Source organism: Pezoporus occidentalis, unplaced genomic scaffold (assembly GCF_034315485.1).
Source record: "Pezoporus occidentalis ecotype Australia unplaced genomic scaffold, CSIRO_AGI_Poc_V1 ctg4, whole genome shotgun sequence".
Classification (NCBI taxonomy): domain Eukaryota; kingdom Metazoa; phylum Chordata; class Aves; order Psittaciformes; family Psittacidae; genus Pezoporus; species Pezoporus occidentalis.
Window position 1 is genome coordinate 25,594,700 of NW_026915724.1, and position 14,564 is coordinate 25,609,263.

Here is a 14,564-nt window from a genome sequence, read left to right on the forward strand (position 1 = left end):
ATTTTCATTGAGTTGAATATTCACCAATGTGTGGACTCCATCTGTCACTACTTTTGGTTATTCATTTCGTATTTGAGACTTAAAAGGACAGGACACTGGGAGTATAAAGAACCTCTTTTCATTACTGAAAAGGTTATATGTAAGTGTCCTCAAGACTGTTCTGTTCACTGGTTTTGGTAAGTGGTACATGACAAATTAAATCATGATGAGATAATTTGTCCATCCAATGTAGCAAACACCACACAAACTAGAGCACCTTTGAAACCCAGAATCTAAGAAGGGTTCCAGTCAGCAGTCTGGTAAATCTGAATAAAATCAAAAGGAATAGTTATCACTGAAAATTGTTTTATTCGTTATTGCGTCTATACCCATGCTTGGTGTTCAAAGGCTCAACACCTCACTTTTTAGTTTAGTGATTTTGCTTATATGCTTTCCAATAGAAACTCCATTCATTTTATAAAAAAAAAACAAATCGTGTGTTGATTATATTTGTTTTACATATAGCCTAATAAGAAAGATGCTTAGACAATATTGTTGACTCAAAAATTAAAACTTGAAAGAATGAAACAAGTTGGGAGATTAATCATACCTTTCTTTCCCCTGCAACATCACAAGTCCAAACAGTACAACTCTGTTAGAGCATGAGTTAAATACTGCTAAAAATTAAACAGTGTATGCACACACACTCACATATACACACATATTTACACTCACTCTTTAGAAAAATCAAACAAAACCGACATTCTCTAAACATTACTTCATATAACACAATAAAAGTCCTCTTTATTGACTAAGCGATATGTATTTCAAGCCAGTAAAGATATTTCAAAAAATTTGACCTGCTAGTTACCTTGGGAACTAACTTGGGTACTTATTTCTTTTAAATCAAAATAATTTTGTCCTTCTGTGCTCTTTATGTTGGATCTCTCACATTACTTCCACAGAGCCTATCTGAATTAAAAATGAACTAGAAATGTCTGATTAAGATACATATCAGGAAAGGGAATATGCAAACATTCTTTTTACAAAAAAAGACATTTCTAACATAAAAATATGATTTTACAGTGAGGTTAAATAGACTACTAAAAGTTTACAGAGTTAAATATAGCAAAATATATCAGTTAATATTTGTTGTTATTGATTAAAAGATCATGTGTGATTTTGTTTAAATGTGGAAAGATACTATCACACAAGGCCTATAGACTGTGTTTGTATAAACAGTTTTGTCAGTTGTCTTTTGCAGCACACAAGCAGAGTTATATCCCTGGAGGAAGCTAGAAGAAGGATAACATTGGATTGGAAATATTTTGGTGGATAGGAAAAGCTTGAAAAGCTTTTTTTGGTTTAAGTAATTTTATATACATAATTCTATTTTCTCGGAGAGTTATCATTAATACTTTAATTAGAATTCCCAATAACAACTTCTCTGTGTTTCTCTGATATGGATGTAGTCAAGCACTTTTGTAAATATTGCAAATTATACTAAGAAAATAACAGCCTTCACTTTACTGACTTCTCCTATTAGGCATTGACTTTCAGTGTCCCAGATCTGTTACTGAATAGCAGGATGACAACCACAGTTAAACTTAATGTAAGATAGTCTTATCTTACCTGAGAGTTTTCCTCTTCTTTAATTTCATTTGCTTATCCTTATCTATCCTTATCGATATTCAAAGAAATATGATGTGCAAGTACAAGATACGTTTTGCAGCAAATAATTCAAATAATTATATGTAAAAATTTACTTATGAAGTTGGTAAACTATTTAAAGTTGTATACATCCTACATAATTAAATATATTCTTTAAAACTGCACTGTATAATTATGAAAAAAATTATCACAAAAAAAAAAGACAAAACAAACCAAGAAACCAAATCCATACGCAGATCTCCATAACTGACTCTATTTTTCTACATACACTGAAGAGAGAAGAAACATATCTCCAATCTATTCTAATTTTTGGCATGAGTGCTTCTTTATTTTTGGATCGTTGACCTGACAGACTGGAAAGGCAATGACTTCTATTTCTTCTGGTGTCTTACATCAATTCATTGCTAGGAAAATAAAAAAAGGGTCCAGATTTAGCTTTACCGATGGCTATATTTTGCTTCTTTAGGAAGAGTGGGATTGTGTCATATCCACTGTGTGCACATTTATGCACATTATGTGCACTGAATACGTTGTTCATAAATATTCTTGTACAATTTTTGTTCACTGTAATATACTAAAGCTTCTAGATAGATAAACTTTACAGAGGTGCAACTGAGCAATCCTATACTTTAACAGATAAAGAGGAATGTGGGTCTTTCATTGCATTCCCAAAAGGAAGTGAAGAATGAATACTTGTGGCTAGAAGTATCACATAAGCAAGTAAATCAAGTATTTCAGCTGAAGACTAAGTACAGCTAGGGAGGTAGTGTGAAGAACACCACCTTTGCAAAGGAAAATGCAACTCAGCTTGCTTCCATGGGGGGAATAACATGAGATTCAGACTATGGAAAACATCTATTAGACTGTGAATCACTCTTTTTTTTTTTTATATACTTATTAAGTGATATTTGCAGTTTTGCAACATAGTCCATAGGAAAATATGCAAACAGCACTCCCCACCCCATAGCTGTCTGCATAGAAATACTTCATACTTCACAGAGGTCATAAAGCTTTCAGTCATTGTTACTTATTCTTTTTAGATTATCATAAACAATTACTGTTGTGAGATGGACTTTGTACCACCATTGTGGAAGGAAAGAGTTAAACGCATCCCAGATGTAGAAAATCCTACAAAACTCTAAGCTTTATGTGATACAAGGATAAAAATGTGATTTCATAGTAAGGAAGAGAAAGAGCAGGCATGGATACTGATTACTCTTCCCAGTTGACTTCAGGATGTTTTCCTAGAGAAAAGAGCTAAGAAGATATTTTACTCCTGTCCTTTACATTTCAAGATATAACTCTTCTTTCAGCAGGCCAAGATAGGAGAGAGAATTGGACCAGGCTATCTGCCACGTAATGAGCCAAAAACAGAATGCTGAAGCCTTTCCTTCTTTTACCACCCTTACTACTACTGGAGGGAAATGAGTGAATGGGTAAATACTTCAGTCATTTCTTGACATCAAAACAAGTGTTAGAAGAACAATAAGGTCAATTATGATAAAACTAGCATCACAATTTGCATAGAAGTCTATACTTGCAGTTAGAAATTGAACAGAAAAATCATACTCCTATTTGCAGCTTCTCAGGACTGGAAGAAAATACATGAATCATTGAACACCTTAGTCTACTGTTACATTACACCTTTCACTGATCAAATAGATCAACAGTAAATTGGATTAAATGATTTTGCTACTCAAAGCTGGACTACCTTAACCATAGAATAATTCTAAGCTCCTGCAATAATTCTAAGACCTGCAATATTTTCTGTGAATGTATTATAAAGTTGAACTAAGCAATAAAGTCTTTGAAAATGAGTAGGAAATAATATTCATGATTTTATTAACTTTTCTATTCTTAACTAAAAAACTATTTTAAAATATACTTCTTTTATTCCCCAGCCCATAAGGATCCTGAGTCTATACAAATAAACATAAAAAGAAAGAATGATTTGAAAATCTCTAGCATTTTCAATATGGTCACATAATAATTAGTTTTAAATTTTTTATCCTTTTTTACCTAAAATTAAATAAAATCTCAAATGGAAGATAATTTCATTCAAAACCCTGAAACTTGAACAAATAACTAAGACCTGAAAATGGTAAAGCATAATGTTTCAGTAATAAAAACATCTTTTTTCCTTCCTGTTTAAGACAAAGAAATTCGTGAATACTTACATTTCTCCACTTATTTATATTGCTTTCAAAAAATTTGCTTTAGAAATTTCATAAATAGAAATACTTTTTTAAGAAAAACACTTTAACACCACCATCAGGAATGTTAAGAAATTTTTGAAGGGTTTGGAATCTGTATTTTCTCATGGTTGCAGAAGGCTACCACTTCTGATAAAGTGGACTGACTATAATCTATATTGAAGTGAATTTAAAATGTCTTCAGTGACTCCTGGATCAATGTCAGTGAGTCACATGGTAACACTCAGCACTCCTTGGTTCAGAACCCAAGGACAGGGTTGATAATGGTCTGTGATTTTCTTTAAAACCTCTTTTTTTCTGGGCTATATCAGAGCCTGGTACAAGACACTACAAACACTTTGATTCTTTCTTGAAAAATGTTCATGTTTCTGAAACAGTTAAGCCTTTTCTAATTACATATTTGCCATGCTATAGTCACAGTAGACAATAATATTATGTTTCCCCGTAATTAGAATCTGACATAATACAGAGTCAAAACTCAAAATGTTTTCATTTTCCATATCTTACATGTGATACTGAGCTTCTCAGAGAGGGCTTGAAAGTGATTTCAAAACTAAGTATCGAAGAACAGAGGGAGACAAGACTCATAACTGAAAGACAGTGACTGAGGCATTCATCTGTGAAGTGCATACATGTTTTCAATTAGTTGTAAGTGTTCTTTACACACTTCAATATATGAGACAGATTAGTTTGGAAAACCTGCACACCCTTTCACAGATGCTCTTTAGGACAACTCAGAGAATGTGAAACTGAAAAAAATGCATGAACAAATAAAGTGAAAGAACAGAAAGTAAGAACATGCTAGCTATTATGATGGAGTAACAGCAAGAAAAAATGAACCACAAATCCCTTCTGATTTCAACCTTACTTTTTGAATCGGCACACAGAGTTTTCAAAAGTGTATGACACCTTTGCAATAGCACCATTATATGTTCTTGACCACCATCCACACCTATGTAACCCCACCCTAGACACAAGCAATTTAGGGGTTTGCTGTTGTTGTGCACAAGACGGTCTTGAAACAAAGCACCCTGAGGAAGTCAAAAACAAGTCCAAGAGTTTAGACAGTAGGAAGACAGATGTACAAGGGAAAAATAAATGTCATACCTGCTTTCTTCAAAAAATCAGTTGTCTCTTGCTGTCATGGAATTCTTCTTATATTCCCTTTTCTATGTGTGGCTGTGCCTCAGCATTCACTCATTTTGTAAATCATTTATCACTACCAGCACTAAGAGCTACAACAACATCTGTGAGATACATAGCATGTTTTGGATGAAAGCTCTCCCTGTTACCTTTAACAATGCTGATTGTTCTACACCAACAGTGTTCTGCACTTGTCTTCGGTGCTCAGAAAATAGCATTCTCAGCTGCAGAACAAAAGGGGTTTGAATAAATATTAGGCAAACAGCAAATATTCTATATATGTTTTATATTAATTTATATTTTAAACTATAAGTAATATGGTTTTCACATTCTTTACGAGTGTCTAAATTAGGATTCTACCTTATTAATTGTCCTAAACTTTCCAGTCAATAAGGAGTCAGGCATTTCTGATTTAAGATATTGCTGCACTAGGTGCTCAAGTTTGAATTCATGCTTGAGATCTTAGACCTAGGAGTCTCTGACACTGGAGAGACATCGCTGACAGCAATTCCACCTGCACAGCACTTTGGTAGAAGCAATATTTTCCTTTAAAAGCTATAGTTTTGTGTTGCAATATGATAAATCCTGTGGTACAAACTATCTGCATCATTCAATCTTCAAGAGTGTTGGGCATGAGGAAACTTCCTGATGCACAGAGAGCTCTGACTCATCTGTCACTGTGATGTTCAAGCAAACTGTCTGGGGCTGCAATGACAGCGAGAAATACAGCTGAGATCACAACAAGGACACCATCTCAGGATCTGTATATCCCTTGTTTGGAAGTCCCATGCATCCAAAGCTAAGAAGGCAGAGTAATTCCTGTCCTTGGCATTCACAGTTTCTGGAGGCATCCTAGATGAGAAAATACAAATATATATTTTGATAGACAAGGTCACAAAAGTGTACTGTTCACCTTTACCTTTTCCATTACAGCTGGGGAAGACAGAGATCGGCACTTGGTGGTAGGACCTGTGGCTCCTTAAATATGCATGCTTTCCCAAATGATTTGAATAATAAGACTAAATCTTAGAATGAAAAAATCAAGCTAGGATGGTATCAGAAAAAATGTGCTGAAGTGCCTAATTTAAGGGCTTAAGTACTGACATTCTTTTGAACAACTTGTCTTATTGAAACTGTGTTTATTATTGTCTTCATAAATGAGATGAGTGGGACTTTACATATAGTGATTGGATTTACAGTTGCTCAAAGATACTCTCACTGCAGAAGAATCTGTCAAAAAAATGGGTCTTGACATTTTCTGTTAATTTTAAATTTTGAAAGTTGATAAGAAGACACATAGCACCAGTGGTTGCAGGTCCAAGAAACTTAGTCCTTTTTGTTTGTTTTCAGTTTCAGTATGTCAACAAAATGCTTGCTATAACTTTGCTCCCAGTTGATTTTTGTTATTGCCTTGGATTTCGGTACCTGTTCTGTAATCACCAAAAGAGTGACTGCCAAAGAGAACTGCTTAATTACAGGCTATATACTATAAGGATGCTGGAGGGGGACTCTTCATTAGGGACTGTAGTGACAGGACAAGGAGAAACAGGTTAAAACTTAAACAGGGGAAGTTTAGATTGGATATAAGGAAGAAGTTATTTCCTGTGAGGGTGGTGAGGCACTGGAATAGGTTGCCCAGGGAAGTTGTGAATGCTCCATCCCTGGCAGTGTTCAAGGCCAGGCTGGAGGAGGCCTTGGGTGAGATGGTCTAGTGTGAGGTGTCCCTGCCCATGGCAGGGGGGTTACACCTAGATGATCTTAAGGTCCTTTCCAGCCCTAACTATTCTATAATTCTATGATTCTATTTCTCATTCTTGCACTGTATCTCTGCATATTTGCTGAGACATATGCCCATCAGTAATATGTCATGTGCTAGCCTGCAGGATTGTCCCCCTTTATTTTCTTTCCAGGACATGCACATAAAGGGCCATGGCAGTAGATGCTTTAGTCTTGCCCTGAGGTGTTGCCAGGGCACAACTGAGAAGATGCTAAATTCTGCAATCAATACAGTTTCCATGTCCCCCAACTTTGAGTTACACATTTTGTCTAAAATCTTGACAGGTTATTTAGGGTTCCAGGTCCATTTATTATCATTTATTATCTGTTTATTGCATACACTGTCAAGTAGTTTATCAATACTAAGTTCAGTCAGAAGCTTTGTGATTTTCATTTATAATAATAAAATCATATGGATAATAAAATAGATAGGGATTGATGAAAGGATAGGAGGAACTATTTCTACAATAAGATGCTTATAATAACACTGTCATCATCATCATAATAATGGGAAACCAGAAAATTCCAAACCCACTGCACAAAATTGGATTTGGATGACAAGCAGTACAATTAAGATGTAGAATTTAAATCTAACTGTAAAAATGGCTATACTGTTTCATGTTTTTGTATTATCTCTAAGTTTTATTGACATTCATCAACTTCATTTAATCCTGTGTGGAGCTAGTACTGTTTCCTAAGACACTGACTTTTGCATAGTAAAATAACTTTTTCTAACTTGATGGATATAGGTAGTAATGCAGAATAGATGAGTATTAAGTTTCTAGTGTATTCTCTGACATTACTATAATTCATGACAGATAGAAACATGTTTTTTTTGGTGTGGGTGCATTTTCTTTGTCAAAATATTCTTCAGTGTTACAACATCTAGCAAATATTGTGACAGAAAATTTTACAATTTATTATCTGAAAATTAAATACACATTAAATGCTTACGAAATTCTCATTTATACCTGTGTTTGATAATCCACAAGAGTCATCTGTATTAAAAAAAAAAAAAAAGGAATAATAAAAAGAAGGCTTAATTATGTTGAGAATTCTGGATTTATTGTCAGTGAAGAACAATCATTTAATCCCAGCAGTTCTTTTATGGGTTTATGCGCTTTTAGAATCATTGTAATGGTAGGAGAGAATGAGAACATCTGCTGGAGAGATTTTGTATTACCTGCATATGGGAAATACAAAAAAATTATATGGTTCACATCAGGTTCAGTTTCATCATATAAGCATTTACCATGCAGTACCAATCTTCAGACATTAGCTTTAATAAAAATAAGAAAAAAGGCTTTTGAGAAATTACAATTACAATACCCGTTTAGCCATATTTGTCTTCTTTGATAATAAAATGGTTTACAGATTACCCCAGTTTATTGCTGATTCACAGTTTGGTTTGGTTTTAAAAATTACTGCCTTTGGCTATGGCTCATAAAAATTCTGGAACCTGAATTTACTCCCTGAGAAAATTTTCTTCAATACTTTTCCTGGAAGAATGGTTTAGTGGTTACTCTTTTTTTTTTTATGAAAACTGTTAGAGATAACTGTCATTTTTTACCAGTTCTAGCCTGCAAGTTTTGTTCCTGCTAAAATTCTATGTGGGTGTGATGTATGCAGCAATCACCAGTTATTAGGCATTTTTTCTATTGGTATTATTCATGAGTACTCCAAAACATGTTTATGTAATAGTGAACAAAACAACATTAACAGCACTCCTGTTATAATGATGGATGCTTATACACACAGGAAGGCACATCCTAACCTTTGGAAGTTTGCAGAAAAAATGAAGGGGTGGGGAAAGGACTTTACAGATGCCAGGCCATGAAGACAGAAACAGACACAGGTCTCTTAAATGCTCATCTAGTACCCTGCCCCTTACATTATACAGTTTTGATTTTTTCCAAATACTTTGAATGGTCATAGGAATATCCAGAAAGTCAAAAACTCCAGGCTGAAGTATTTTAAATTTGGTTGGGAAATAACACTCCTAAGCCATAAGGTGTTACCATCTCTGAAAATTTGGGGTCTTTGAGCATAGAGTGGAAACCTGGCTTTTATTGCTACGCCTCAGCTGACTCATGAGCACAGCAAAATGATTGAGAGACACTTGTATGAACACACTGCACCCATGTAAGCTTTCTATAGGTATAAGACAATCAGTTCAGATGCATTATAATTCCTCATTCTTAGACTTATAAGGGGATACAACGAAAAAGAAATATGTTTGAATGATGTCTGCTTGCCTGACCTTACGTCCACTGGTGTTTAAGTCCTACTCAGTTCAAAAGAGCACCATGACTATATGCAAATGTGTCCAAACTATGTGGGCTCAGCTAGGCAGCCTAATCAGACCAAGAGTTTTACTGTTCCTCAAAAGGCAAAACATGAGCTCAGAGCAGCTTTGCTCACTCACATTGACCTTCAGTCTCTCAGGCTCCTACAGTCTAAGGGGTACAGAGACTACACTGACAGTAACGAATGCTTACTTGCACCTTAATTTATATTTGCTTAGATTCACCCCCAGTACTGTTTCAATTTATACGATTGAAATACGGTTTACTTTCTGTTGGGAGCTGGTTGTGTTTTTTTCTTCTATTCAGACTCATTTGACAGATTAATTTCAGATTCAGAGCTTCTTAAAGTCCATTTGCTTTAAAGGACTTTACGTGGTAAAAGCAAATGTTTAAAGGTTTTCACTGGAGAGCTTTCTTACATGTTTCTGCAAGTGAACATTAGTTTCAATAATTTATTTTGAGTGGCTGCTGTGAAACAGAAGTGATGACAAAAAAGAGGAGAGATATCTGTAATCAACCATTGAAACTTCACCACTGATGCTTTCCGAGTGTATATATCAGTAGGTTTTTTTGTTTGGTTGGTTGGTTGGATTTTTTTAATTGATACCTTGAATCTTCCCAGTAGTTCATTATGACAGATGCTGCTCTGTGGAACAACCAGTAAAAGAAGATGGCTTGTTGGACTTCTTAACTGAAAAAAAAAAAACCAAACCCAAACAAACCCAAGAAGCCATTTTTATCCTCTTATAATGTCTCAGAGAGTCTGGAAAGGTTCTTATCATGCAAGCTATAGTCTCTTGGGAGACTGGGTGTTGACATGAATACTATTTTCTTTACAATCCTCAAAGTCGAATGATTATTAGTCTGTTGTGGCTTTAAATTTCCACTGCCAGATTAAAGGTTTGTTGTTTTCTTTGTTTTAATTTCTTTTGGTTCAAACCCAAAATTGTGCTGTGAAGTATTTAGACAAATAACAGCAAGCATAGCCTTAGCAAAACTAAGCTATGATTTACCTCACTTATTTCTTTAATACAGACATCAATTTCTTTGTCATGGTTTTGTTGCTATACATATAGAGCAAACCTCTTTTTTTTTCAGGCTGCTATACTTTTATTCTAGATTGAGGGAAAAAAAACAAAAAACTGCAATAGAGGAATTGCAATTTGCTGCTTCACAACTGAAATGCTAAATGGGAGCTGTTTCATGAGGGAGTGGGCTGTATTTAAAGGTGCAGTGAACACTGAATACACATTTTCTTGTGTTATTTATAATATTCTCACTCCGTGGGTTTTTTTTTAATCCTATTCACTTTACTAGACTGCAGATAAAACACTGTCACAGTCTTCTATTTTATACAACATATTGCATGTGAGACCTGCTCCTACAGACAGTTTAAATATGGTTATAAACAAGGAAGCAGCTAACAGCTTATAGTCATCATAGCTAATGCTACCTTGGACATAGACATGATGATCTGAGAGTAATTATGGCTATATTCTATGTAGTTTGGCTTTAAGCTTTCTGCCTTTTGCTAAGATTTAATGGCTCACAAATCTTTATTCTTTTTTATTTGATCTCTCCTTCAGAGATCCTAGAGTACTCAGGTGTGACTGCTACACTACGCTAATGTGAAATAAGGTCTTCTTGGAAACTCCTACCTTGTTTTTGTTATGGCCTGCTGATTCTGGCTTGCTCTTTTCAAGCTCTTTTACCAAGTGAGCACTTTGCTGGATCTTGGAAATCTACAGAAACCTTCCCAAGTCCTATCAAAGTTCTGATTTTATCTTAATTGCTCAATTTCAGAAATCACTTGTAATCATGTATGCATACGCAGCAAATAAGTTAAAATAACTAGGCCTTAGCAGCATCTGCATCTGTCCATCCAAAACTTATATTTTAAAAGATCATATCGAAGGTGTTTCTTGCTCCTTTTATGTGATTAATGGGTTGTGTTGTTTGACAGCTTAAAATTCAAATCCAGTATTACTGCAGTGCTTTTTATGCAGTACTTTTACAAGGTTCTTCATATTTTCCTTCCTTCTAAGCTTATCCCAAGCTCTTTTAAACTTTAAATATATTACATCCAGCACTGCATTAAAAGAAAAAAAAAATCAGCAATTTTATTTTAGTCTGATTTAATAAATGTCTTATATTTAATTTCTAAGCATATATTTGCTATGCAGTTATTTTACAAACTAGCATGCTCGGTCCAAAACTGAAAATTTTCCTTCAGAAAAAAAGAATAAAATTTTCAATATGAAGTCTTAAAATTCTGGTTTTTGTACATTAGAGAAGACATTTTTGAACACATAGAATTTTTTATTTATTTTGTGGTTATGGTAATAGAATTAGTGGTTAGGACAGTAGAAACTGTGACTTATTTCCTGGATGTCTTGAAAATTCATTACTCCTGAATTTTCAGATGTCATTCTTCCATGCTAACTAACTGACACTTCAACAGTCAGTTAAGTTTCTATATATTGAGCAACAGACACACACATTCATATATATATATGTATATATCACATGAATCTCTACCATTTATAATTTATAAAAAGGAAAATATGCTGCTCTCAGCTAAAATCTCAGGACATATCAAGTTGGAGACATTACTCTGGCACAGACAGAAATATTTTAATCAAAAAGTACTTCAAGACTAGTCTCAAAATTATTAAAGATCTCAGCTCTGGGAAAAGAGCACATAACTTGTAGTTGCCTTGAAATCTACAGCTTGATTAAGATACTTTACTGCATAAGGAAAATGTTAGATTTAGAACAGAATTGAGAAAATCTTCTTGCCTTCAGTCGATAAAATATCATGCTTCTAAGTAACAGTTAAACTTTTTTAAAAAAGAGTTCTTTATTTGCTCTTTCTATGCTTAAAATCAACCTCTACTTCATTTTATTTATCTTGTTACCTTTTTTTTTTTAAGCTTTCCTTCAGCATATGGATCACTGCTCAATGACTGAAGTTCTCAGAAGACATCTGTCTTTTATAGTGTCTCCCAAAGACTGTGCACAGTGACTTTTTCAAATGCTGCCCAAATAATTGCAAAACTCTCTGGGCTGAGGTCTGGAGTGCATCACCTTCACCTACTGCTGTCATTGTGGGGATCTCAATCCATTATCAAGCATCCAGGGGAGATATGAAGAGAACTGATGAAATGTCAGCTTGCTTCCTGTGATATTTAATGTCATATTCAAAGGGCAGAAGATTTCTTGTCTGCATATGTACCATGGCAAAGCTGCTAGAAAAAGCAGATATTTACATTCAGACTTCATGCTGACTTCATTCAGACTTCATTCAGCTACTTGTCAGTCACCCTAAAATTCTGAGGTTTTGCTATGATTTTGCTGTGTCTGCTCATGTTAATCCTTGAGATCAGTAATACATAAAAAAAAAAAAAAATCTGACCCTTCCTACTCCACTAGACTACATGTGTTAATGTGTTCTTCAGAAAATAAAAATATCTTACTAATTTGACAAGAGCTAAAGATATGATCACTGTAAAATATGCAGCTCTACCTAAAGTGTTCATTACTGTAATTTTTTCCTTTCTTTCCAGTTTAGGGGATTTTTATCTGAAAAATTATTTTGTTTCGGATTGTCTTGTTCCCTGCACCTGCAAGTGGAGGAAACCAGTGACAAACCGTTGACAGCTCTAGGCACTATTTTCAACACTGCTTTGGAATTTCACTGCTGCTTGTGCTTAGACTTATTCATTTTGCAATACAAATTTGACCACAGACATAGCCTTTCAAGAAGTGATAAAGCTGCTGTAATAAAAATCCCAGAACAACCTTTCCTGCTACATACTTAAAATGTTTAAATGACCATCAATGGCCACTAAACCTTTGCAGAGTCCTCTAAGGAAGGTGAAAGGAGCATGGTTCTGAGGTTATAAAACCTTTGCATGGAAAATGCACTACTCAGAATGTTCAGAGAAAGTACCTATAATGTATTGTGCTATGCTTTGGTTTCCCAATTTAGAGAATACTTTTTGTTTAGTTTTCTTATACGTCTTTCTCTTTCCCTTTTTCAGCTTCACTAACCCTGGTTATTACTTACCACTTAGAGCAGAAGATGGGGTCATATAAAGCAAGGTAGCTTAGTCACACAACTGTTGTTATTGTTTATAAACAATGCTGTCAGACTGCCTAGATGTCCCAGTCATGTATTCAGGTTTCACAGAACTGAACACTGTCAAAATGTGCTTTAAAAGTTGCTCATAAATTAAGTGTAATATGACATGGTAATTTTGCATAATTAATGTGAAATTCTTTAGGTCTACCTGAAGGAGTACAGTCTATCTCTAAACTATGTACCTGTAATGCTGTCTACTCCTTTTGCAATCTATCTCCCTGTTGGAGAATATTCATAGATAACATAAATATCAATCTCTCATTTTAATGATTTAGAAGAATTGAATGACTTCTCTAAATTATAAAAGGCTGAGAAAAAGCATGAAATAGAACTTATCTCTTATAATTTAAATAATAAAGTTATAAGCACTACTTTTGTAACTAAAACACAGTTAACTGGGGGAGATGGGATTTTGCAAATTAGCCAACATATTCAAATTAAGATAAATTTGCTTCTTCTTTTTGTTTGTTTTTCTGATTTTATCATACATTGCAGAAATTGAGGTTGCATGCATTAACAAGGATAAAGTATCTGCATTTTTTTAGAGAATAAGGTTTTTGACCTAAATTCTCAAACTCTTAGAATGTAGGTTATCTTGCAAAACTATCTATTTGCTTTAATTTTATTTTCTTATTGTTTACAAGTACTATCCCTTAATGTAGCCAACCACGCCCTCCTGAGTTCATGTGTGAGAAGCCATTAGGAAGTGTCTTACAGTAAGTTTACTATCTTATACTATTAATATTTTCCTATATTTCCAGAAAGATTTCCACATGGCTGTCCATAGCTGTTGTTCAACTTGCTGTGCCTCACATTCCAAAGTTCCTTCCTTTCCCTCAGCTTCTTAATCTTTGGGTCTTTGTTAAATGACAAATGCTTCATTTTCTGGTGTTGCTCACACATTGGTTCAGCACCTAAGAGTCAACAGTTAAGTTAGGGAAGAAAGCAAACTTGTTTTCAGTTCTGGATGACCTTATTCTCTGACCATTCTGTTTCATGGCAGAAAATGAGGCTGACATCACTTCCACTACAAGAACTGATAATTCCAATGTTCTGAAAAAGTAATTGTGGTTGGGTTGACACAGAGACTCCAGTTCTGGAAATAAACAGTTTGAAAGATAGCATTGTTTTTTGTTTTTTATGAACCATTTGCCTAACTCTGTTTTTTTCATCTGCATTTTTTTTCCTTAAATATTCTGAAATATATTTAATTATTACAAATACTTTCAATTATATTTTTTAAAAATATAGTTCCTGGTAATTCTCTTTGTGAAAAAAAAAAAAAAAAAAAAACCCAAGAAGTTGATTAGTTCTTTGAATATAGTTGATTTC

General features: G+C 34.3%; 1 protein-coding gene across 1 annotated transcript in view; it reads right to left on the bottom strand.

The window, feature by feature from the left end:
• Positions 1–5,123, bottom strand: part of CDH19 (cadherin 19) — a 116,380-nt gene extending 111,257 nt beyond the window's left edge. The window contains exon 1 of the mRNA XM_062633069.1: positions 4,971–5,123. The gene's annotated coding sequence lies outside the window, so the exon portion shown is untranslated. The remainder of the gene's footprint in view (positions 1–4,970) is intronic.
• Positions 5,124–14,564: the final 9,441 nt, after the last annotated feature.